Below are 17176 nucleotides of genomic sequence, written 5' to 3' on the forward strand. Positions count from 1 at the left end.
AACTGATGGGTCGCTGCAGGGACCACTAAGAAAATCAGTCTCAAGATTCAAGATTCGAGACTGAATTTGTTTTACATCCACACGAGAACTTTCGTCCTAGCGGCTTAAGTAATAATATACAACACAGAGCAAAGTATTGCATTTTACATTAGGAGCTTGAAACACCGGGCAGTCGCCGCCATGCAGCGCCCTCTAAGCGCCATTCTCGTGAACCCATTACGACGTATAATCAATACAACTGGATGGACAGAAGAAACTCATAGAGGATATCCAAATAGTTCATCACGTCCATCGGTATCCATTCCCAGTACATGCTGAGGCCTATATTTTGTTGCATGTGGCGCTCCCCAATCCCCAAGTCAAACACACGCGGCGATCCATCTGTGCCGGTAATACGAGCCCGAATAACTGTACATCGCCACCCGATGGGGAGGAAGCTGCCACCCAAAGCCCAGCATAAAGGTTTACGGTTTCCCCTCTCCCTAAACAACCGTCTTAATTTGTCAAGAGACAGCATGCACCACTGTCCCCATTAGCTGCTCAGCCGGGAGGAGCTGGTCGGTTAAAGGCGTGGACACGTTTGGTAATTGTCAAAGACCAGTAATTTCACTCGGTCTCCAATTGTATACATATAAAATGACCAAACTATGACAATTCTCGCTCAATAATGGTCATCGAATTTGCAAGAGTTAAATGATTCGAAAGAAAAAACACCCTTGTTTAACAAATTGTTTATGCTTTCATCTGCCTCAAATAAAAGGCTTCAAAAAAACTACGTTACCTCATCAGAGGGAACCGTTTCGCACAATGTTTTATACTACCAACAGCCCTCCGTTGCTCGTTACCAAGTAAACTTGTATGCAAAACATTATTTTGAATCTTATTTGAATTATGTTTTGAATTATTTTATAGTTCCTTTGATTGAGACCGTGGATGGAGGGATGGACTTCATCCATGTTGAGACTCACACGGCTTGAGACCAATGATTTGTGCGTGTTATATTTCTAACTCATCTTGTCGCGCGCCAATCAATAAGTGTATCACATGTACGGAAATACAAACGGCAAGAGTGCACAAGGGTCCCTTACCCCCGGCTCATCAATGCTTTAAAGTGCGCCAATAGCAATACTTACCTATTGTTTGACAGAACTGGATATCGACTGGTTACAGTGCAGTAAACTTTTCCATGCAATTTAGTTTGATATATTTACGGGCTTTCATATTTAGAGAGGGATAGCTTTCGTGAGTTCATTCTAAAGATATAGTGTATATTTCAAATTATTGTCCAACTGAAAGGTGCGCTATACACAGTTGATCGATAGGCATATTGTGAGAGGCTAAGTTGTATACAAATAACGATATATTTTGTTTTGCGATGAACATATACTAGTTCTGGCCATAAATGTTGTTCTGGCACAGCCCCGTGTCACTGGCATACCCTAAAGTATTCGATTTTAAAATGGTATTTTCATTAAGGACACACTTTAAACAGTACCCTCGTGATCTGTTACTCGCACACTTATCTCTAAAAGCATCCCCCTTAATTATAACAAAGCTTTAGTCACTGTTAGTAAATAATGTCTTAATGAAAAATACTTATACACGTATACAAAACATGCCAACAAATTGTTCATGTGTCAGCATTCTTAAAACCACTAGCCTACAGCCCTTCCTTCATGTTTACTTGCCTAAACATATGTAACAAATATCCCCCAAAAAATGTTTAACAAAAAGCAAGTTAATAAATACTTTATAATCCCGAAAACATGTGCTTTTAACTTCGCTTTTCGCTTTCAGTTACCAGTGGGTAAAGATAAAAGATAGCACTGTTCATAGAGACATAGTTGGCTTACACTGGAATATATCTAATAGTTGTTCCGCTCGACAAACATAAATTGCTGGAGAGACAGTGCCATAAATTAATGTCATTGCCACAAACCATTGTGTATACAAATTGAAGACACTTAGTTGCAAATGCAATTAGAACCCGTTTTTCCTCACTCCCGGTCCGTCTGCCTTTCGATTCCTCAACTGTTTCTTTTGCGCAGTAATAACCTTCAACTGTCAGTTTGTTAACGCACACTGCATGGTGTCGGTTTGTCAGCTCGTGTAATTATGTCAACTAGTTAACTGGGGAGTGTAATTGTTTCACGGCTCTTGGTTTGTCAACCACTTGATGAGCCGGATTGTATGGGGGTAAAGTATACACTTGACGGCATTCAACTAGCACCAAACCGGTAAACACTTAATTTCATAAAACTGAAGAAGGTTATGCTATTAATGAGTCTTCTCGTGACGGGTGTTGACTGTCGAGTGAGTATCAAACAGACCTGTAAACCCCTTCATATTCTGAATGCACACGCAGTATTCAGTGTCTCTCGCCCTCTATGGGTAGGGTCCGGGGCCCCGCCTAAGGCACCCAAGGGTTTTCCGTTTGTTCACTAGCCGGCCGGACGAGTCATCCAACATTGTTTAGGTTGCCGGCAAGTTCATCATAATTGATAGTACAAGCACCCCAAGCCGATATAATAAACGGTTATTACTTGCTAGATTAGTAAGCCATAAATTGCACAATATTTCCAATTCCTCCCTTGACTCTTCGGTATAAATATCAACATTTTACGTGCTTGTTTACGTAGTTACACAGCATCCGACCACCGTCCCCTGATGACATACTCGTTGTACGGCCGTTGAAAACATTTGACCCTCCCTACAGTACTAAACATGCATTCATCGACTTCAACTGTCTGATGTCAAGAGGTTTGGTAGATTTTTAGAAGCCAATCGTTTATCGACGTTCGTGACCGCTCGTTCTCTCTCGGTGATGTCCGGCTCTGTGTTTATAGTGTAATTTGAAGGTGGTCGCAATAAATATACACGTGTCACCACAAACTAGTAAAGTAACTCCTCAAAATTATTGCAACCAGTGACATTTTTTACCTCCTACCGAGGGAATTTGTTTTAAATGAAAATTTGCTAAAAATTACATTGATGCCTCAATTTAGAATAAGTCTCGGTTAGACGTAAAATAATATAGGATTCCCCGGTAATTTTTGACGAATAACGTCAATTTACAAACTGCGTTAATATTCTACTTCGCGCGGAATAAAAAGTTTCTCTAAAAACCGTCACTCAAATTCAACTGACCGAGCAATTTGTTCTCTGACGTCATCATAGATGAAGAAACTTTGGTATGATGACTGGTTACGCGGCAGTTAACGGTTGTATGGCTTCTGACTGGCGAACCAAGATAATAATTACAAATAAAGAGACCTCCAACATAGAGCTACAATCCTCTTGGAGATGGTTGGTATCAAATCCTCATCTAGTTTCCCTTGTGGTTTATATTTGAGCTATTACAAAAGTAACACTTCAGTTTAACAATCCAATCCATGATCCACTGACAAACAAACTTTTAAACTCGCAGCAGGACTTTTCAGCAGTCTGCATCCTCTGCTAAATTGAATTTCATTCCGCCTGGCTCAAAAGGACGAGTTATGTTCAAATGTAATGGTACGCAATCCAATTGCTTTTAGAATGAGTCTGAACGACGGTTTAAGCTGAAGATACGGAATAGTTTGCTAATGAAAGTGAAACTGACTTATGTTGTCGAAAATGACTGAAAACCTCAGCTTTTCTTTAGGAGGTTTTCTTGGTAAACACGTACTATCACAGGTCAACTTGATGGTTTGGTTCTGATAATGACAACAAAAACGACCCGAGGATTGCAGTTTGTCATCCTGAATCCAATGAGTGATGGCACATTTAACATAACAGGCGAAAGTAATAGACCCGTTGGAATCAGGGGAGCTTAAACACTCCCATTTCCTATGATTTCATGGGAAACCTTAATTTCCATTAGAGATATCTGCTAATGAAATCGATATGAGCTAGCTTTTCGTATAATCTAAATTAGACTGGCAACACCCACAGCTTTTTAAAGGCACTGGATGGACTTTTGGTGTTTTGTCAAAGACCACTCCTCCCACTCAGTGTATCCCAACATATGCATCAAATAAAAAAGCTGTGAATATTTGAACTCAATATTAGTTGTCGAAGTTGCGAGATAATAATGAAAGAAAAAACACCCTGTGGGGAATAAAAGGATTGCTTCAGCCGAAGTATTTAATTATTTGTGTGAGAAATTTCCTCTTTTTCAAAAACAAACATTATTCAGAGGGAGGTGTTTCTCACAATATTTTACATTATCAACAGCTCTCCATTGCTCATTACCAAGTATTTTTTTTTTTAAACAATTATTTTGAGTAATTACCAATAAAGTGTCCAGTTAACCAATAAAAAAGTCAGCAGAATTTCAGAATGTTAGAACATTGGAGTAACTACCAGTGCCTTTAAACATTGCAAATGGCATAACCCTCAGGCGATAGATCAGGCTGTACCGATTGTAGTCTCTGTCATTTGTCATCATCTGTCCATACTTACTGCGTCCCGATGCACTTTAAAACCAACAAAGGTTCATCACAACATTAGAACGTTCGCCTCGGTAAACCCAACTACTATATTTGTGCATCATCGAGTATAATGTGAGGCTGTGATGACTACTTTGGAAACGGGTCTATTGAAGGGGATCGTGGCTATTTTCAACCAGGAGTAAAGTCGGTCCGCAGGTGCACAAATACCCTCCCCATGAGAAATCGATGGCTCCTTCTGGACGGATTGACTTAGGGAGATTTCTTCTCCAGTAGATAGCATTGGATATAACTGAGCCGAGCGCACACAGTCTTCCTCCTTCGAACGACGATCTTGTGATCGCACAGGGAGTTAAAGGCATTGGACAATATTAGTAATATTACTCAAAATAATTGTTAGCATAAACAATTACTTGGTTTAATGAGCAATGAATGGCTGTTGATATTATTAAACATTTTGAGAAACGCCTCATTGTGAAGTAACGTAATTTTTTTTGAGAAAGAGGTAAAGTTGATCACTCCAGACTTCAGCCGAAGCATTTCATTAGGCCTATGCCTCTGAAAGCACACAAAGTAATGCAAATGGCTGTTTTTATTTCGTCATTATTATATTGCAGATTTGATGACCAGTTTAGTCAAAATTTCACAGATTTGCTGTGTTTGCATAACATGTTGGGAAACACTAGTTGAGAATACTGTTACCATTACTAGACGTATCCATGCCTTTAACACACAAAAAAGAGGAACACGGATCGTTTTGTTTCGACCGTGTGCAATCATGGTGCAGGGAAAGAGTCTTTTCCCTTTTTCGCTCAGTCCGGCTGTGCTTTTTCCCACATGGGGAAAATTTCAATCTTGCAATCAACTCCCTGGACAAATGGTCCTTTTCATTGAATGCTCTCGGCAATTCCAGAGCATGACAAAGGGGGAAAACTGGAACTGCTGCGTGCTTTAGGAAAATGCTGACATTAAAGTCATGACGCAAATGATCGCTCTGGGCTCTTTGATATATATCTGCATGTTATTTTATATCGAGTATTAACACATGAAGCGCTTCAATCGTCAGTGATAATAACACATCATTGGAAATATATTGTGTCAATATTGTTATATGGGTGTCACGGTAATACAATTAACAGCGTTGTTTTTTTTTTTTTTTTTTTTTTTGCGTTATACTTGCAGTTTTTCCTGTAATGTGTTATATACAAATTATAACATTTCGCATATTACTATAGTGGAATCTTGCCTGCCCCCAAAATGGTCATGAACGTCCATGGCCACTCTTTGACGGTCTAGATATGGTTGAGTTGTTTGTAATGACCCTTACTCCTCCTCCCCCCTCCTCCTCTTCCTCCTCCTCCCTCTCCTTTAATAATTAGTTGGAATATGGAATAAGCAAAGCTCAACAGCAGGCTTAGTGGCTTATTTCACGAAGTAGACTAACACTGTTGGACGATATAGGCGTGTATAATTACATTTGGACTGATGTATACGGTCGAGTTGGCGAAGCATTACGGTGTGTGTCCTAGTGAGATGGTCTTTACCAATTAGCTTCGATCTGTAATGGGTTGAATGTAGATCGAATACCCCCCCCCCCCCTTCCCTCTTCCTCTCTAACCGTCTAAAGGCAGTTATTCCCCAGGGCTGTTTTATTGAGGGTATATGACGTGTTTTGCGAGGTGCCGCCAGGGGAGCGACGTACGTGCAGCAGCTGGGACTAATACTGCCCAAGGAGTTCAGATGGTTTCTAAGAAGGATTTAATCTTCTTCCTATGATCGGGAAAATCAAGAGTGTGGAGCACCTGGAATCTGCACTTTAGTTCACCTGAATTGTTGTACTTGGTTTTCTAAATATAAGACGTATGATTCTGGATGGTCAACACCGCTTTTAGAATGTGATGGTATTCTTGATAACCCCCCGAGTAAACAAGAGGCTACAAATATTATAGGATTTGAGGCTTTGCCTGCGTGGGGAGAATCTGAGGTTTTCTCCCGGGCTAGCTCACCGCACCACACTGCTGTTTATTCTATGTATTTACGTAGTCCAAAATCATTTACACCTAAGACTACGTAGTAAAAAGAAAATCCACGCATTGACGTAGCCAAAAATAACTTACGCAGCCCGTAAACATGCACGCATAGAATAACGTAGCCTTGGATCATTTACGGCTAGGATTGCGTAGTCTCCAATCATCTACGCCTAGAATTGCGTAGCCTTAATCCATGTACGACTTAGATAACGTAGCGTCAAATCATAATTTACGCCTTGAAATACGTAGTCTCAACCCATAAACGCCTCGATAACGTAGCCCCAAGTCATCATACGACTAAAATTGCGCAGACAAAAATCATGTTCGCTAAGATAGACGTATAGCCAAAAGCATTTACGGCTATAGAAATGCGTATAGACCAACACCATTTACAAAGCCCTTGACCATTTACGCCTAGTACGTAGCCCTTGACCACACCTAGAACTACAATGCTTATTCACGCCTATGAAATGGATGGTTGTTTCTCTTTATTTGTAAATAGACCGATCCATTAGGCTCCACCCACGACGCACGTGTGAGCAAGAACACGTGAGCCTCTCCAATGCCTTTCAATTCAATGCACAACTCTGCCGCGCGCGCGAAGCATACGCGCACGCATGTCGGACCTTCGTTGCGTTGTGATTGGTCAATACGCATAGGGGCGGAGCTAAATGGATCGGTCTATTACCAGTGTACCGAGATACTGCCAAATGTTTTTCTCACGTCTGTTGTTTCCGATTATTGAACTTCTTCTCAAACATGTGTTGGGATGTAATCATGTATCATTCTGATGAGAAATTAGGAAACAGGTGCCCGGTGGTGGTGAACTTATACAATACATCCCGAAGCGGGATATCGACTCTGACGTCACCAATCGATACCAAACTGATTCACTTTCAGTTCTAATTGGAAAGTCACCGGGAAAGGTCAGTTTCAAAGTCTGCGGTTCCTTTGATCTGGTGTCCATTTGTATTCTCTTCCTGTCTGTCGATTCGATTACTTGGTTGTAATTACAGTTGAGCCCAGAGAAGATAATAGTCCTTGAGACTGGAGGCACTGGATCTGCTTTTTTTTTTAGCTCGTCCTAATGAGAATGCAAACTTTCAATTATAAGAGGTAACTGTTTGTGCCGCGTGGTTCAATTCATGATTTCGTATTCTCATCTGATGACGCACATTTGTTTAAAAAAATAATAAAACTTAGGTGAAAAGGTTTAAAACAGAAAACAATTAACAGGTGCAAGGAAATTCCGGAACGTCGTTGCACTCACTCTTGCGCAGGAAACCTACCACGGGCCTGTCCCGCATACAAGCTATAGTTCCTTAATTTGCTCAGCAGTTTCGATAGAATCTTCATTTGCAAAACACAGAGTATTCCAGCTCCAAGTTACATCACTCGTAATAAGGTGACCCGCCATACAAGCATGTTTGTTTTTCTGAGTGCGTACGGTATTTCTAAGAAAATTGGTTCTGTCTTGCCCTTGATTCAGGTCAGATTCCCCCATAGATGTCACTTTTCTTGGGCAAATTAAGACCACAAACAGATAACGACAACGTTGAAAATGGAATGGGAAATTACACATTCCCAAGATGGCCTTTTCTCCGGAATGATAATTAGACTTCAGTTGTCTACAAACATTACCGGTTTCTATAGCAATAATTGAGTTTCCACCCACAAACGTTTCTAATTGAAGGACGCAGATTGTGAAACGTACAGTTTTCAACTACGACAGACCAAAATAAAACCTGTATATATAATATACACGATTTATGGACGTGTATATATTAAAGTAATTATATATACGAAGAAAAGAGCACACGGTTTCCATATAAATTTATGTCTATAGATAACGTAGAAGAACAAAAAAATCCATATAACATGGACATGACAATTGAATTGAATAAAAAGCAGGGCTTGTAATATTAATGCTATTACATTTCTATACGGATTAAAGCTACGGCACTGAATTTTCTTGGATTAAAGTAGACCGATTTCTACTTTATAAAGTAGGTGGAAATCCCAAGACGGCTCGATGTTCTTGTCGACATTCAGCACTCTGCTGTGTACAATGAAGCTTCCTTTAGAAGACCCATTTCTTAAAAAAAAGAAAATTGTTTATTTGATTATTAGTTTCAATCATTTTTTGACAACGTGTGTGGGAGGACACTTATTGGTGCTTTTAGAGTCTTGCTGAGTAACACAATGGATTTTTGGAACACTGCTGGTACTTTTGTATTCCTTTGTTAGTTCACTTTCTCAAAGAGTATACCATGTTCTGTCTTGATTTGAATGTCACAAAGAGGAAACAGTTGATTGCATTGTGACACATTTTCGTCTTTGGAGAATTCACTGTAGCCGACTGAAATTATATCTTAAAAAAAAAAATATGACTAAATTTAATCCCGTTTTACAGGCAGTGGACACTATTGGTAATTGTCAAAGACTAGCCTTCACAGTTGGTGTATCTCAACATATGCATAAAATAACAAACCTTTGAAAATTTGAGCTCAATCGGTCATCGAAGTTGCGAGATAATAATGAAAGAAAAAAACACCCATGTCACATGAAGTAGTGTGCGTTTAGATGGTTGATTTCGAGACGTCAAGTTCTAAATCTGAGGTCTCGAAATCAAATTCGTGGAAAATTACTTCTTTCTCGAATACTATGGCACTTCAGAGGGAGCTGTTTCTCACAATGTTTTATACCATCAACCTCTCCCCATTACCCTTCACCAAGAAAGGTTTTATGCTAATAATTATTTTGAGTAATTACCAATATTGTCCACTGCCTTTAATGGCTTTAGGGAATAGTACGGTTGTCCAGAATTAATTGTATGAAACACACAGTCCTTGCCATTACTTGTTCTTCCTCAAGGTGACCGGCGGCACCTATTAAAGGTTTAGGTACTTTTTGTAGGACAGAAAAAAACACAATGTCCACAGATTTACACTGAACTTACACAGTTTGAAGATAATGATAGTAGAAAGCTTCCCTGAAAATATTACTTGCTGAGGTGCTGTAGCTTTTGAGAAATGAATTAAACAATGTCAGGAAAATGATTTTTTCTCATGATAATGAGACGAAAATTATTTTGGCATGTAAAAACGTATTTTCATGACATTGTTTTGCTAATTTTTCAAAAACGACATATCTTAAGGTTAGCTTTCTACTATCATTATCTTCAAACGGTGTAAGTTTAATGTTTAGTGGGCATTGTGTTTTGTACAAAAAGTGCTCCCTTTAATGCAGAATGAAAACTTGTGCCATTTCCATCAGTTGAAAACTAAGCAGTTTTAATGGGAATCTGGATCTTGTATTGTATATATAATTTAAGTTATCTTTTTTTTTATTAATCTTAGGTTATGATTATTTATCATCACCTGAGATACTAGGGGTACAAGTCTCAGTGAATAAGAAATTACTGTTGGTAAAGCACATTCTAGACGTGCACAAATTCTAGCTGAATCTGTGATTACTTACGGCAGGCTGTGCGACGGGTGAAGACGTGTCGAAAATATTTTTGAAGCAAATATTTTTACCAATAAAAAAAACGCTCATATCTGCGGGCACAAATTGTCTGGTGACCAAAATGGATCGGTGCACAGATGAAAACGGCATGTACTCCCACCCGAGCACATAAACAGTCGAAAGACCTGACGAGGCACGTGAAGATGAAATCGGCCGGGTGGGTCGGCAAACTTATACAGCACTTCGGCCGGTCTTCGCCTTGAGCTTTAACTTTTTCTGGTAAAATACCAATCAAGATGTATGCTTCATATTATTTACATCATTAAATAGCATTTGACGGGGAGTGGTGTTACACGGAAAAGGGAGCTTAGCATAATATAATTATGCGTACTTATTATGACACACATTTGCACTACGGGGAAATATGTCCATGTGGAGCAGTTTTCCTCATTTAGTTTATTTCTTTTACACCGATGTGTGTTATAGCACTGTATACTCAGTACTTACCCGAGTAATGTGAACCCAATCACAGGCATAATATTAGTCGGTGGGATTCGAACCCACTTCTAACCACTTGATGTTAAAAAAAATACGCACTGATTGAGGCTCAAAATATTGTGTTTTCCCCACTTATTGAGTGATTTGAAACTTGGTGTTAAGCTATTAAGATTTCCTATAACAATTTCGGGTACAGTTTTTGTTACCCTTGTGTATTGTTTAAAATTATACACAAGTGAGCGTAAAATTCAACAACAAAAGTCGTTTAACCCAATAGTGACCAAAATTTCACAACATTTGTTCTTAAATTGTTCAGCAATATAAGGTGAGCATGCATGGGAAGGATTAAGTGAATATTGAGTTAAAACTTAATATTCTGTCATCTGCAGTCTTTCTGATGTTCCAAATATTTCATAATAAACGTTTAACAATAGCACAATTCCTAATCATCGTCGTTTTTTTTTTCTTTAAAATTAAATCCTTTTGAAAACATTAAAAAACACGAAATACCCGGAATCTTCATTCTATTCAGATCAAACAGAATTGTTTGAAGACAAATTTCTGTCGAAAATTGTTGCGTTTATTCATACAGTGGCTTTGTCTTGTGATAAACCAGAGCGTCAAGTGTCCCGTTAAGTTTCATCTTCCGCGTGTGTCCTCTTCATCCACAGATCTCAATAATCCATTAACTTTCCCCTCCTTTCCCTCTCATCCAAAGCTGACCAAATATTTGTGTTTATAAGTCCATTAGCGTAAAGTGTTTTCTGAAAAAGTTGACCACTAATTTCGTCGCCAACCGACCGGGATACGGACCTCTTGACTACCCTCTCCAAATCGTCTCAATTTGGTCTGGATGTGCCGGGGCTTCATCTGGGCCAAACCTCTTCATCGTACGAGATTTCCTGATGGAAAGTCAACAGAGACGTAACGTAATACCATCGGGCTAATATTAATGTTAGGAAGTCCTTTATTGTAGTCGTAGACGCGAGGATGTGGAGAGGTTGAGTGTGCGGCGTTGCGTGTTGCGTGAATGTCACCATGGGATTGGGTATCCCCGTGCTCGCACATTCACAACACTGGAATGCTACATTAATGTGATCAATGTGACTGGAACGAGAAAAGGAGCTAGGGACCTGGGAAACCATGGTGAGATTGGGCGTCAATAATACCAATCCAAAGGGAGTGAAGATGAAAATGACTAACTGTGGGCGAAGAAGGAGAGATGGATTGCTGGGAATCCCTAAACACGAGGTCACAGCGAACACCCGAATTCGGGTCATCTACACACCCAAGGGCACCGGTGCCAGAGGTGTTTTGAACAAAACTGCACAGCGTATAATGAATGATATTATCCTGTTCTGGAACAAGTTTAGTTTTGTATTAAGATGTGCTAATTTTTTGTTAGAGGATTGTTTTGATTCCTATCTTGAAAAAAAAACGAAAAAAAAAAACAGGTACTTAGAAATTCATTTCATTCAAGTCACGTTCCAACAGTGACAGAAAGGGAGTTTTTGATTTGTGAAAGGAATGAAGATTAATACTGATGATCTTTATCAGTTGAATTGTCGGGTTGTATGATGTTATGGGGAGAGGTTGACTGAGTATAAAACATTGTGAGAAACGGCTCCCTCTGAAGTGATGTAGTTTTCGAGAAAGAAGTAATTCTCTACGAGACCTTAGATTTAGAATTTGAAGTCTCGAAATCAACCACCTAAATAAAGCACATAACTTCGTGTGACATGGTTTTTTTTTCTTTCATTATTATCTCGCAACTTCGACGATCAATTTAGCTCAAATTTTCACAGGTTTGTTATTTTATGAATATGTTGAGATACACCAAGTGAGAAGACTGGTCTTTGACAATTACCAATAGTGTGGCAGTGTCTTGAATCTTTAAATATTGAGTTGCAGTTTCGATGGATCTAAAGGGTCATACTCGGAAGGCCTGTTTAAATTACTTGGCGTTGCAATTTTTACAATCGGCTTGGAGGCAGCTATATGCATCATGCAAGAGGAACACTTCAATAGCAAGGGACGCGGTTCTTACAGTGTCTCACCATTCCCAAGAAATCATCAGAACATTGAAATGAAAATGTAAATACCCTTTATAGATCACTCGAGGAGAGTGGCTGTATTTCCCGTGTGCTTGTTAGTATTGCCTCCTGAGACGTGAAACTATGACACTCTCTTTGCTGACAAGGGCCGCGAAAATGAATGCACGTCCACACCAAAGAAAAGAGCGAGTATTCAAACTTGTCAATAACCCTTTCGGGAACATTAATGAGTTTTCGCGAGAAGTAAACCAAAATCACGTGCTTTGACGTGTGCCATTGTTTGAATACGCAGGAGACTTGCTAAGATCATTTCAAAACTAGGATATGAGCGTCAGGTTCGTTCAATTATTCATTATTGACGATCTATAAACATCTTTTTCTAGGTTTTGATATCAAAGTTTGAAGATGTTATAGCGTCTTGACTAAAAAATAAACCAGAAATAACAGGTGCTGACACCTTGTATATCACACACAAAGAAACATTTGCAAAGAAAGGGATTAGGAACACGTCAGGTTTATTGAGCCCACATAATATTTTACACCTTTATATTATAGTTCCAAGGAAACAACTTGTTTTTCCACGTCCGAGACTTAGTGTGGATTTTATTGTTGCCATAACTATAAAAAAAAAGTTGGAACACCATCGCTTTTCTTTTTTGATCTTAGAAACAAAAATCTGACCCAATCTTTGGAATACTCTTGTTATTTTGGACAAGGATAACCTTTGCCATTTACGACAATGGTGGACATTTTGAGTCGTTGAGGGCAGTAGTTTTTTTTTTACAAAGAGCTATAGATTGATATTAAAGGCAAATACCCGTATTTCTCACTTGGTGTATCCCAACATAAGCATACAAAACAAAATCTGTAAAAAATTGTTGCTCAATTTGTCATCGAAACCACCTCTTTCTCAATGCTACGTTACTTCATAGGGAGTCGTTTCTCACAATGTTTTTAAACACTGTGAGAAAATTTTTTCAAAAACAAAGTTCTAAGTCGATTGAACGTGATAATATATAGTTCGTTCTGCAATCATAACCTTTTATCTTGTGTTCGAACGACGCATTATGTCGTTCGAATGACCTACTATCTCTTTCGATCAACTTTGTATTTCGTTTAATTGGCTTCGTATTTCAATAGGGACACAAGGTGAGATTCTTAATAAATATGTTCAAGATCTAAACAAAAAAATCAAAATAAGTATTTGGGATAAGACTGGTTCCCTTGATGAGGGAAATCGGGCAAAGAATATTTTACAGTTTTTTACGTCTGAAGAAAGAAAATAGCGTGGCTCTTTGACGACAAAATGGCTGTTAATCGACATAGTGCCTCGATATCAAACAATCTACAATTCTAATCATACAAGTTATTTCAAAAATAAATGATCAAAACACCACCTCACAGTGACCAGCCATGCGACCAATGATATGAGCTTTCAAGATGGAGCTCCCAGTATAGGCTTGGTGTCTGCCTTGATCCCGCGGGAGCCTTGTCTCTGTTTCCTGGCGTTGTTTTCCCTGACAACCAGACGAGAGACCTCATGGATAATTGCGTCAACATCCGATCTGATCAAACCAGAGAGTTACGTGCACGAAATTGTCAAGGCCAGCAGTATTTTTTTCCCGCGCAAATCAGAAGCGGTTGAGACCGACCACGCTTTGTGAGAAAACAGCGAAATAAAACAGATTCGACGAATGCGGAATGCAAACGCGGTCAAAGGAGTCTTTAACAAAATAATGACTGAAATGGTGGTGGGGGGGGGGGGGGGCGATTGTGACTTAACTTTGTTATATCACGTGCACAACACATGTTCTGAAAACAATGAGGTGTTTAATTTCCTGACGTTTCGACTCCAGCAGAGTCTTTTTTGAAAGCTGACATTTTTTTTTTTTTTTTTCATTTCGGTTGGTAAGGAGTTTGCGACAGATAGCTGGTTTTTCTTTCTGAGTTAAGTATTTAAAGAAAAAGAGAGAAAAAGTAGCACTTGTCAATGCACTTTGTCACCCTACCAGGGTTTTTTCCCGATAAAACGAACCGGCCTAGGACTTCACCAATTTATACCACCTCAAACCAAATAATAAACTCAAATAAAATCTGATTAAACTCCACAAAAGTCTGGCAAAATAACATACAATTGAAACAATTTATTATTCAATTTGCGAGCAACTTTGTTAAGGTCCTCCACAAATGTGTTCCAGTTCTAAAATCAAATCACATGGTGTAATGTAGAATGTAAACGCGCCCTGCGTTTCAGCTGGTAATAAATTCGATTACGCTCGGACGAAGGGATGAAAGTTGACATTCCCAGTCATTCGAAACTAAAATAACATCCAGCATGCTTGTTATATATACCGTCATATTGTTAACCAATATTATTACATGTGTAGAGGTACACCATCCATGCGCTTGTAGTTTTAGCCTTTTATCATAAATCGGAGGTGCAGAGGCACACACACACTTGCATCCAACGATTTCCTTTTTTACATCCCTGTGGTGGTGTGGAAGCATCTTTTTCTTCTTCCCTGTCCCTGTAGGTAAAGAGCCTCCTAAATACTTTTTTCACAGAATTCCCTGTAGAGCACCCATGGTCCAATTTCGTGGAGCTGCTTAAGCACTAATTTTGCTTAAGCAAAACAAATCTTGCTTAGTAAAATTAGATAACCGGCCAAGACTCCACTCAATTATTATGCTAATTAAACAATAGCTAAATACAAGTCACAAGAAACACGTATGGCGTGAAGTTTTTATGCAGTACCATGTGCAAAATAAGCAAGCTATTTTCGTGCTTAAGCAATTTTTATTTTTTGCTTAAGCAGCTCCATGAACTTGGGCCCAAGTCTTTAGAATTTCCCTATGGAGTCTCAACCGAGAACACTATAGATCCCTGGTTGTATTGTGAACACCTATACCTACACTCCCACACAATCGTCCACGTTCTGTCCTACCTGTAATTGAAATTGAGGATTTAGGATAATACCACTCTGCGGTGAGAGGCTTAACATTATGCAGAAATAAAAAAAAAATTCTATCTCTCTTGAAGCTTAAAGGAACACGTTGCCTTGGATCGGACGAGTTGGTCAAAACAAAAGCGTTTGTAACCGTTTTGTATATAATGCATATGGTTGGAAAGATGTTTTAAAAGTAGAATACAATGATCCACACAAGTTTGCCTCGAAATTGCGTGGTTTTCCTTCTACTGTGCGAACTAACACGGTCGGCCATTTATGGGAGTCAAAATTTTGACCCCCATAAATGGCCGACGTGTTAGTCGACGAGGTAAAAGGAAAACCACGCAATTTCGAGGCATGTTTGTGTGGATCATTGTATTCTACTTTTACAACATCTTTCTACCCATATGCATTTTATAAAAAACGGTTACAAACGCTTTTCAAAGACCAACTCGACCGATTCAAGGCAACGTGTTCCTTTAAGATACAGTATTTTCAGGAAAATGTCATACTGTGTATATACAGTATGAACATCATTGCCTTTAAAGGCACTAGACACTATCGGTAATTACTCGAAAAAAGCAATGAAAGCTTACTTGTTAACGATCAATGGAGAGCTGTTGATAGCATAAAACATTGTGGGAAACGGCTCCCTCTGAAGTAACGTAGTTTTTGTGAAAGAAGTAATTTCTCACTAAAATAATATTTGAGTTTGATTTCGAGACATCAAACTTTGATTTTGAGGGCTCGAAATCAAGCGTCTGAAAACACGAAACTTGTGCAACAACAACGTTCTTTCTTCCATTATTCTCTCGCAACTTCGACGACCAATTGAGTTCAAATTTTCACAGGTTTGTTATGGTATGTTGAGATACACCGAGTGAAAAGACTGGTCTTTGTCAGTTACCAATAGTGTCCAGGCTCTTTAAGCATTATCCGAATCGTTTCCATCACCAAACGGTATCATTACAACCTCAATTTCTTTTTCAGGAACTGGATATCTATATCTTTCGCCTCTTTGGAAAGCCGGCTGGTACTTAACTCAGATTTCCTAGTGGATAGGAGCAGTCATCCCTCTCTGCCTAAAAGTATGTGAGTTGCCTCATTGATTTCCTCTCATTTCAACCTCGACTTCCCCAATTTTTTTCTATCCGGGATTTATCTAAACCCGCAGGCTTCATTTTGACGCTTCCTGAAATTAAGGGAAAATGGGACTAATGAAAAGGAACTATAGGTTCGGGATAGACGTTGCCATACGGGATTTCTCATTATTCAGGCACCATCGCATGTGATATCATGCTCAATTAGGCCAACATCCCCAAATGGAATCGGTCATCCCCAAATGGAATCGGACAACCCCAAAACGGAATTGAGCTTCATTATGAAAGTCTTCAAATTCGTGCACAGTTTATCAAGGCCTAAAGCATTCGTGATCGTTGCGTTGTTGTTGTCAGGAATAATCCACACGCATATTGCGGGCAAAGTTTTCGCTAACTTCTCTTTCGATTTAAAAGTCATTCCTAAATCCTTCAGTAGAATTACGTGGTATGTATAATTAATTCATTGATGCAGTTGGACACAGTCCGTTGAACTTGTTGTCGTTGATGCTGTTGTATGTTGAGGTGGCTCCCTCACATAAATTGACCTACTTTCATGCACCGGATAATAAAAGTGGCGTTGATAAATTTGCCCCCCCCCCTTTTTTTTTTGGCACGTTGTGCATTTAAATCCGCTAAAAGATTGCAACT

At 39.1% G+C, this 17176-nt stretch overlaps 1 protein-coding gene across 5 annotated transcripts in view; it reads left to right on the plus strand.

The window, feature by feature from the left end:
* Window positions 1-17176, plus strand: part of LOC139936139 (gamma-aminobutyric acid type B receptor subunit 2-like) — a 268807-nt gene that overhangs the window by 108047 nt on the left and 143584 nt on the right. For 3 of the 5 annotated variants that reach the window (XM_071930878.1, XM_071930879.1, XM_071930874.1), the window contains exon 6: window positions 16419-16516. The exons of 1 other annotated variant lie outside the window; for it this stretch is intronic. The gene's annotated coding sequence lies outside the window, so the exon portion shown is untranslated. Of the gene's footprint in view, window positions 1-16418; window positions 16521-17176 lie in introns of all 5 variants that reach the window. One more of the 5 variants, XM_071930875.1, reaches the window with a different exon arrangement.

The sequence above is a fragment of the Asterias amurensis genome, chromosome 4 (assembly GCF_032118995.1).
Source record: "Asterias amurensis chromosome 4, ASM3211899v1".
Taxonomy (NCBI): Eukaryota; Metazoa; Echinodermata; class Asteroidea; order Forcipulatida; family Asteriidae; genus Asterias; species Asterias amurensis.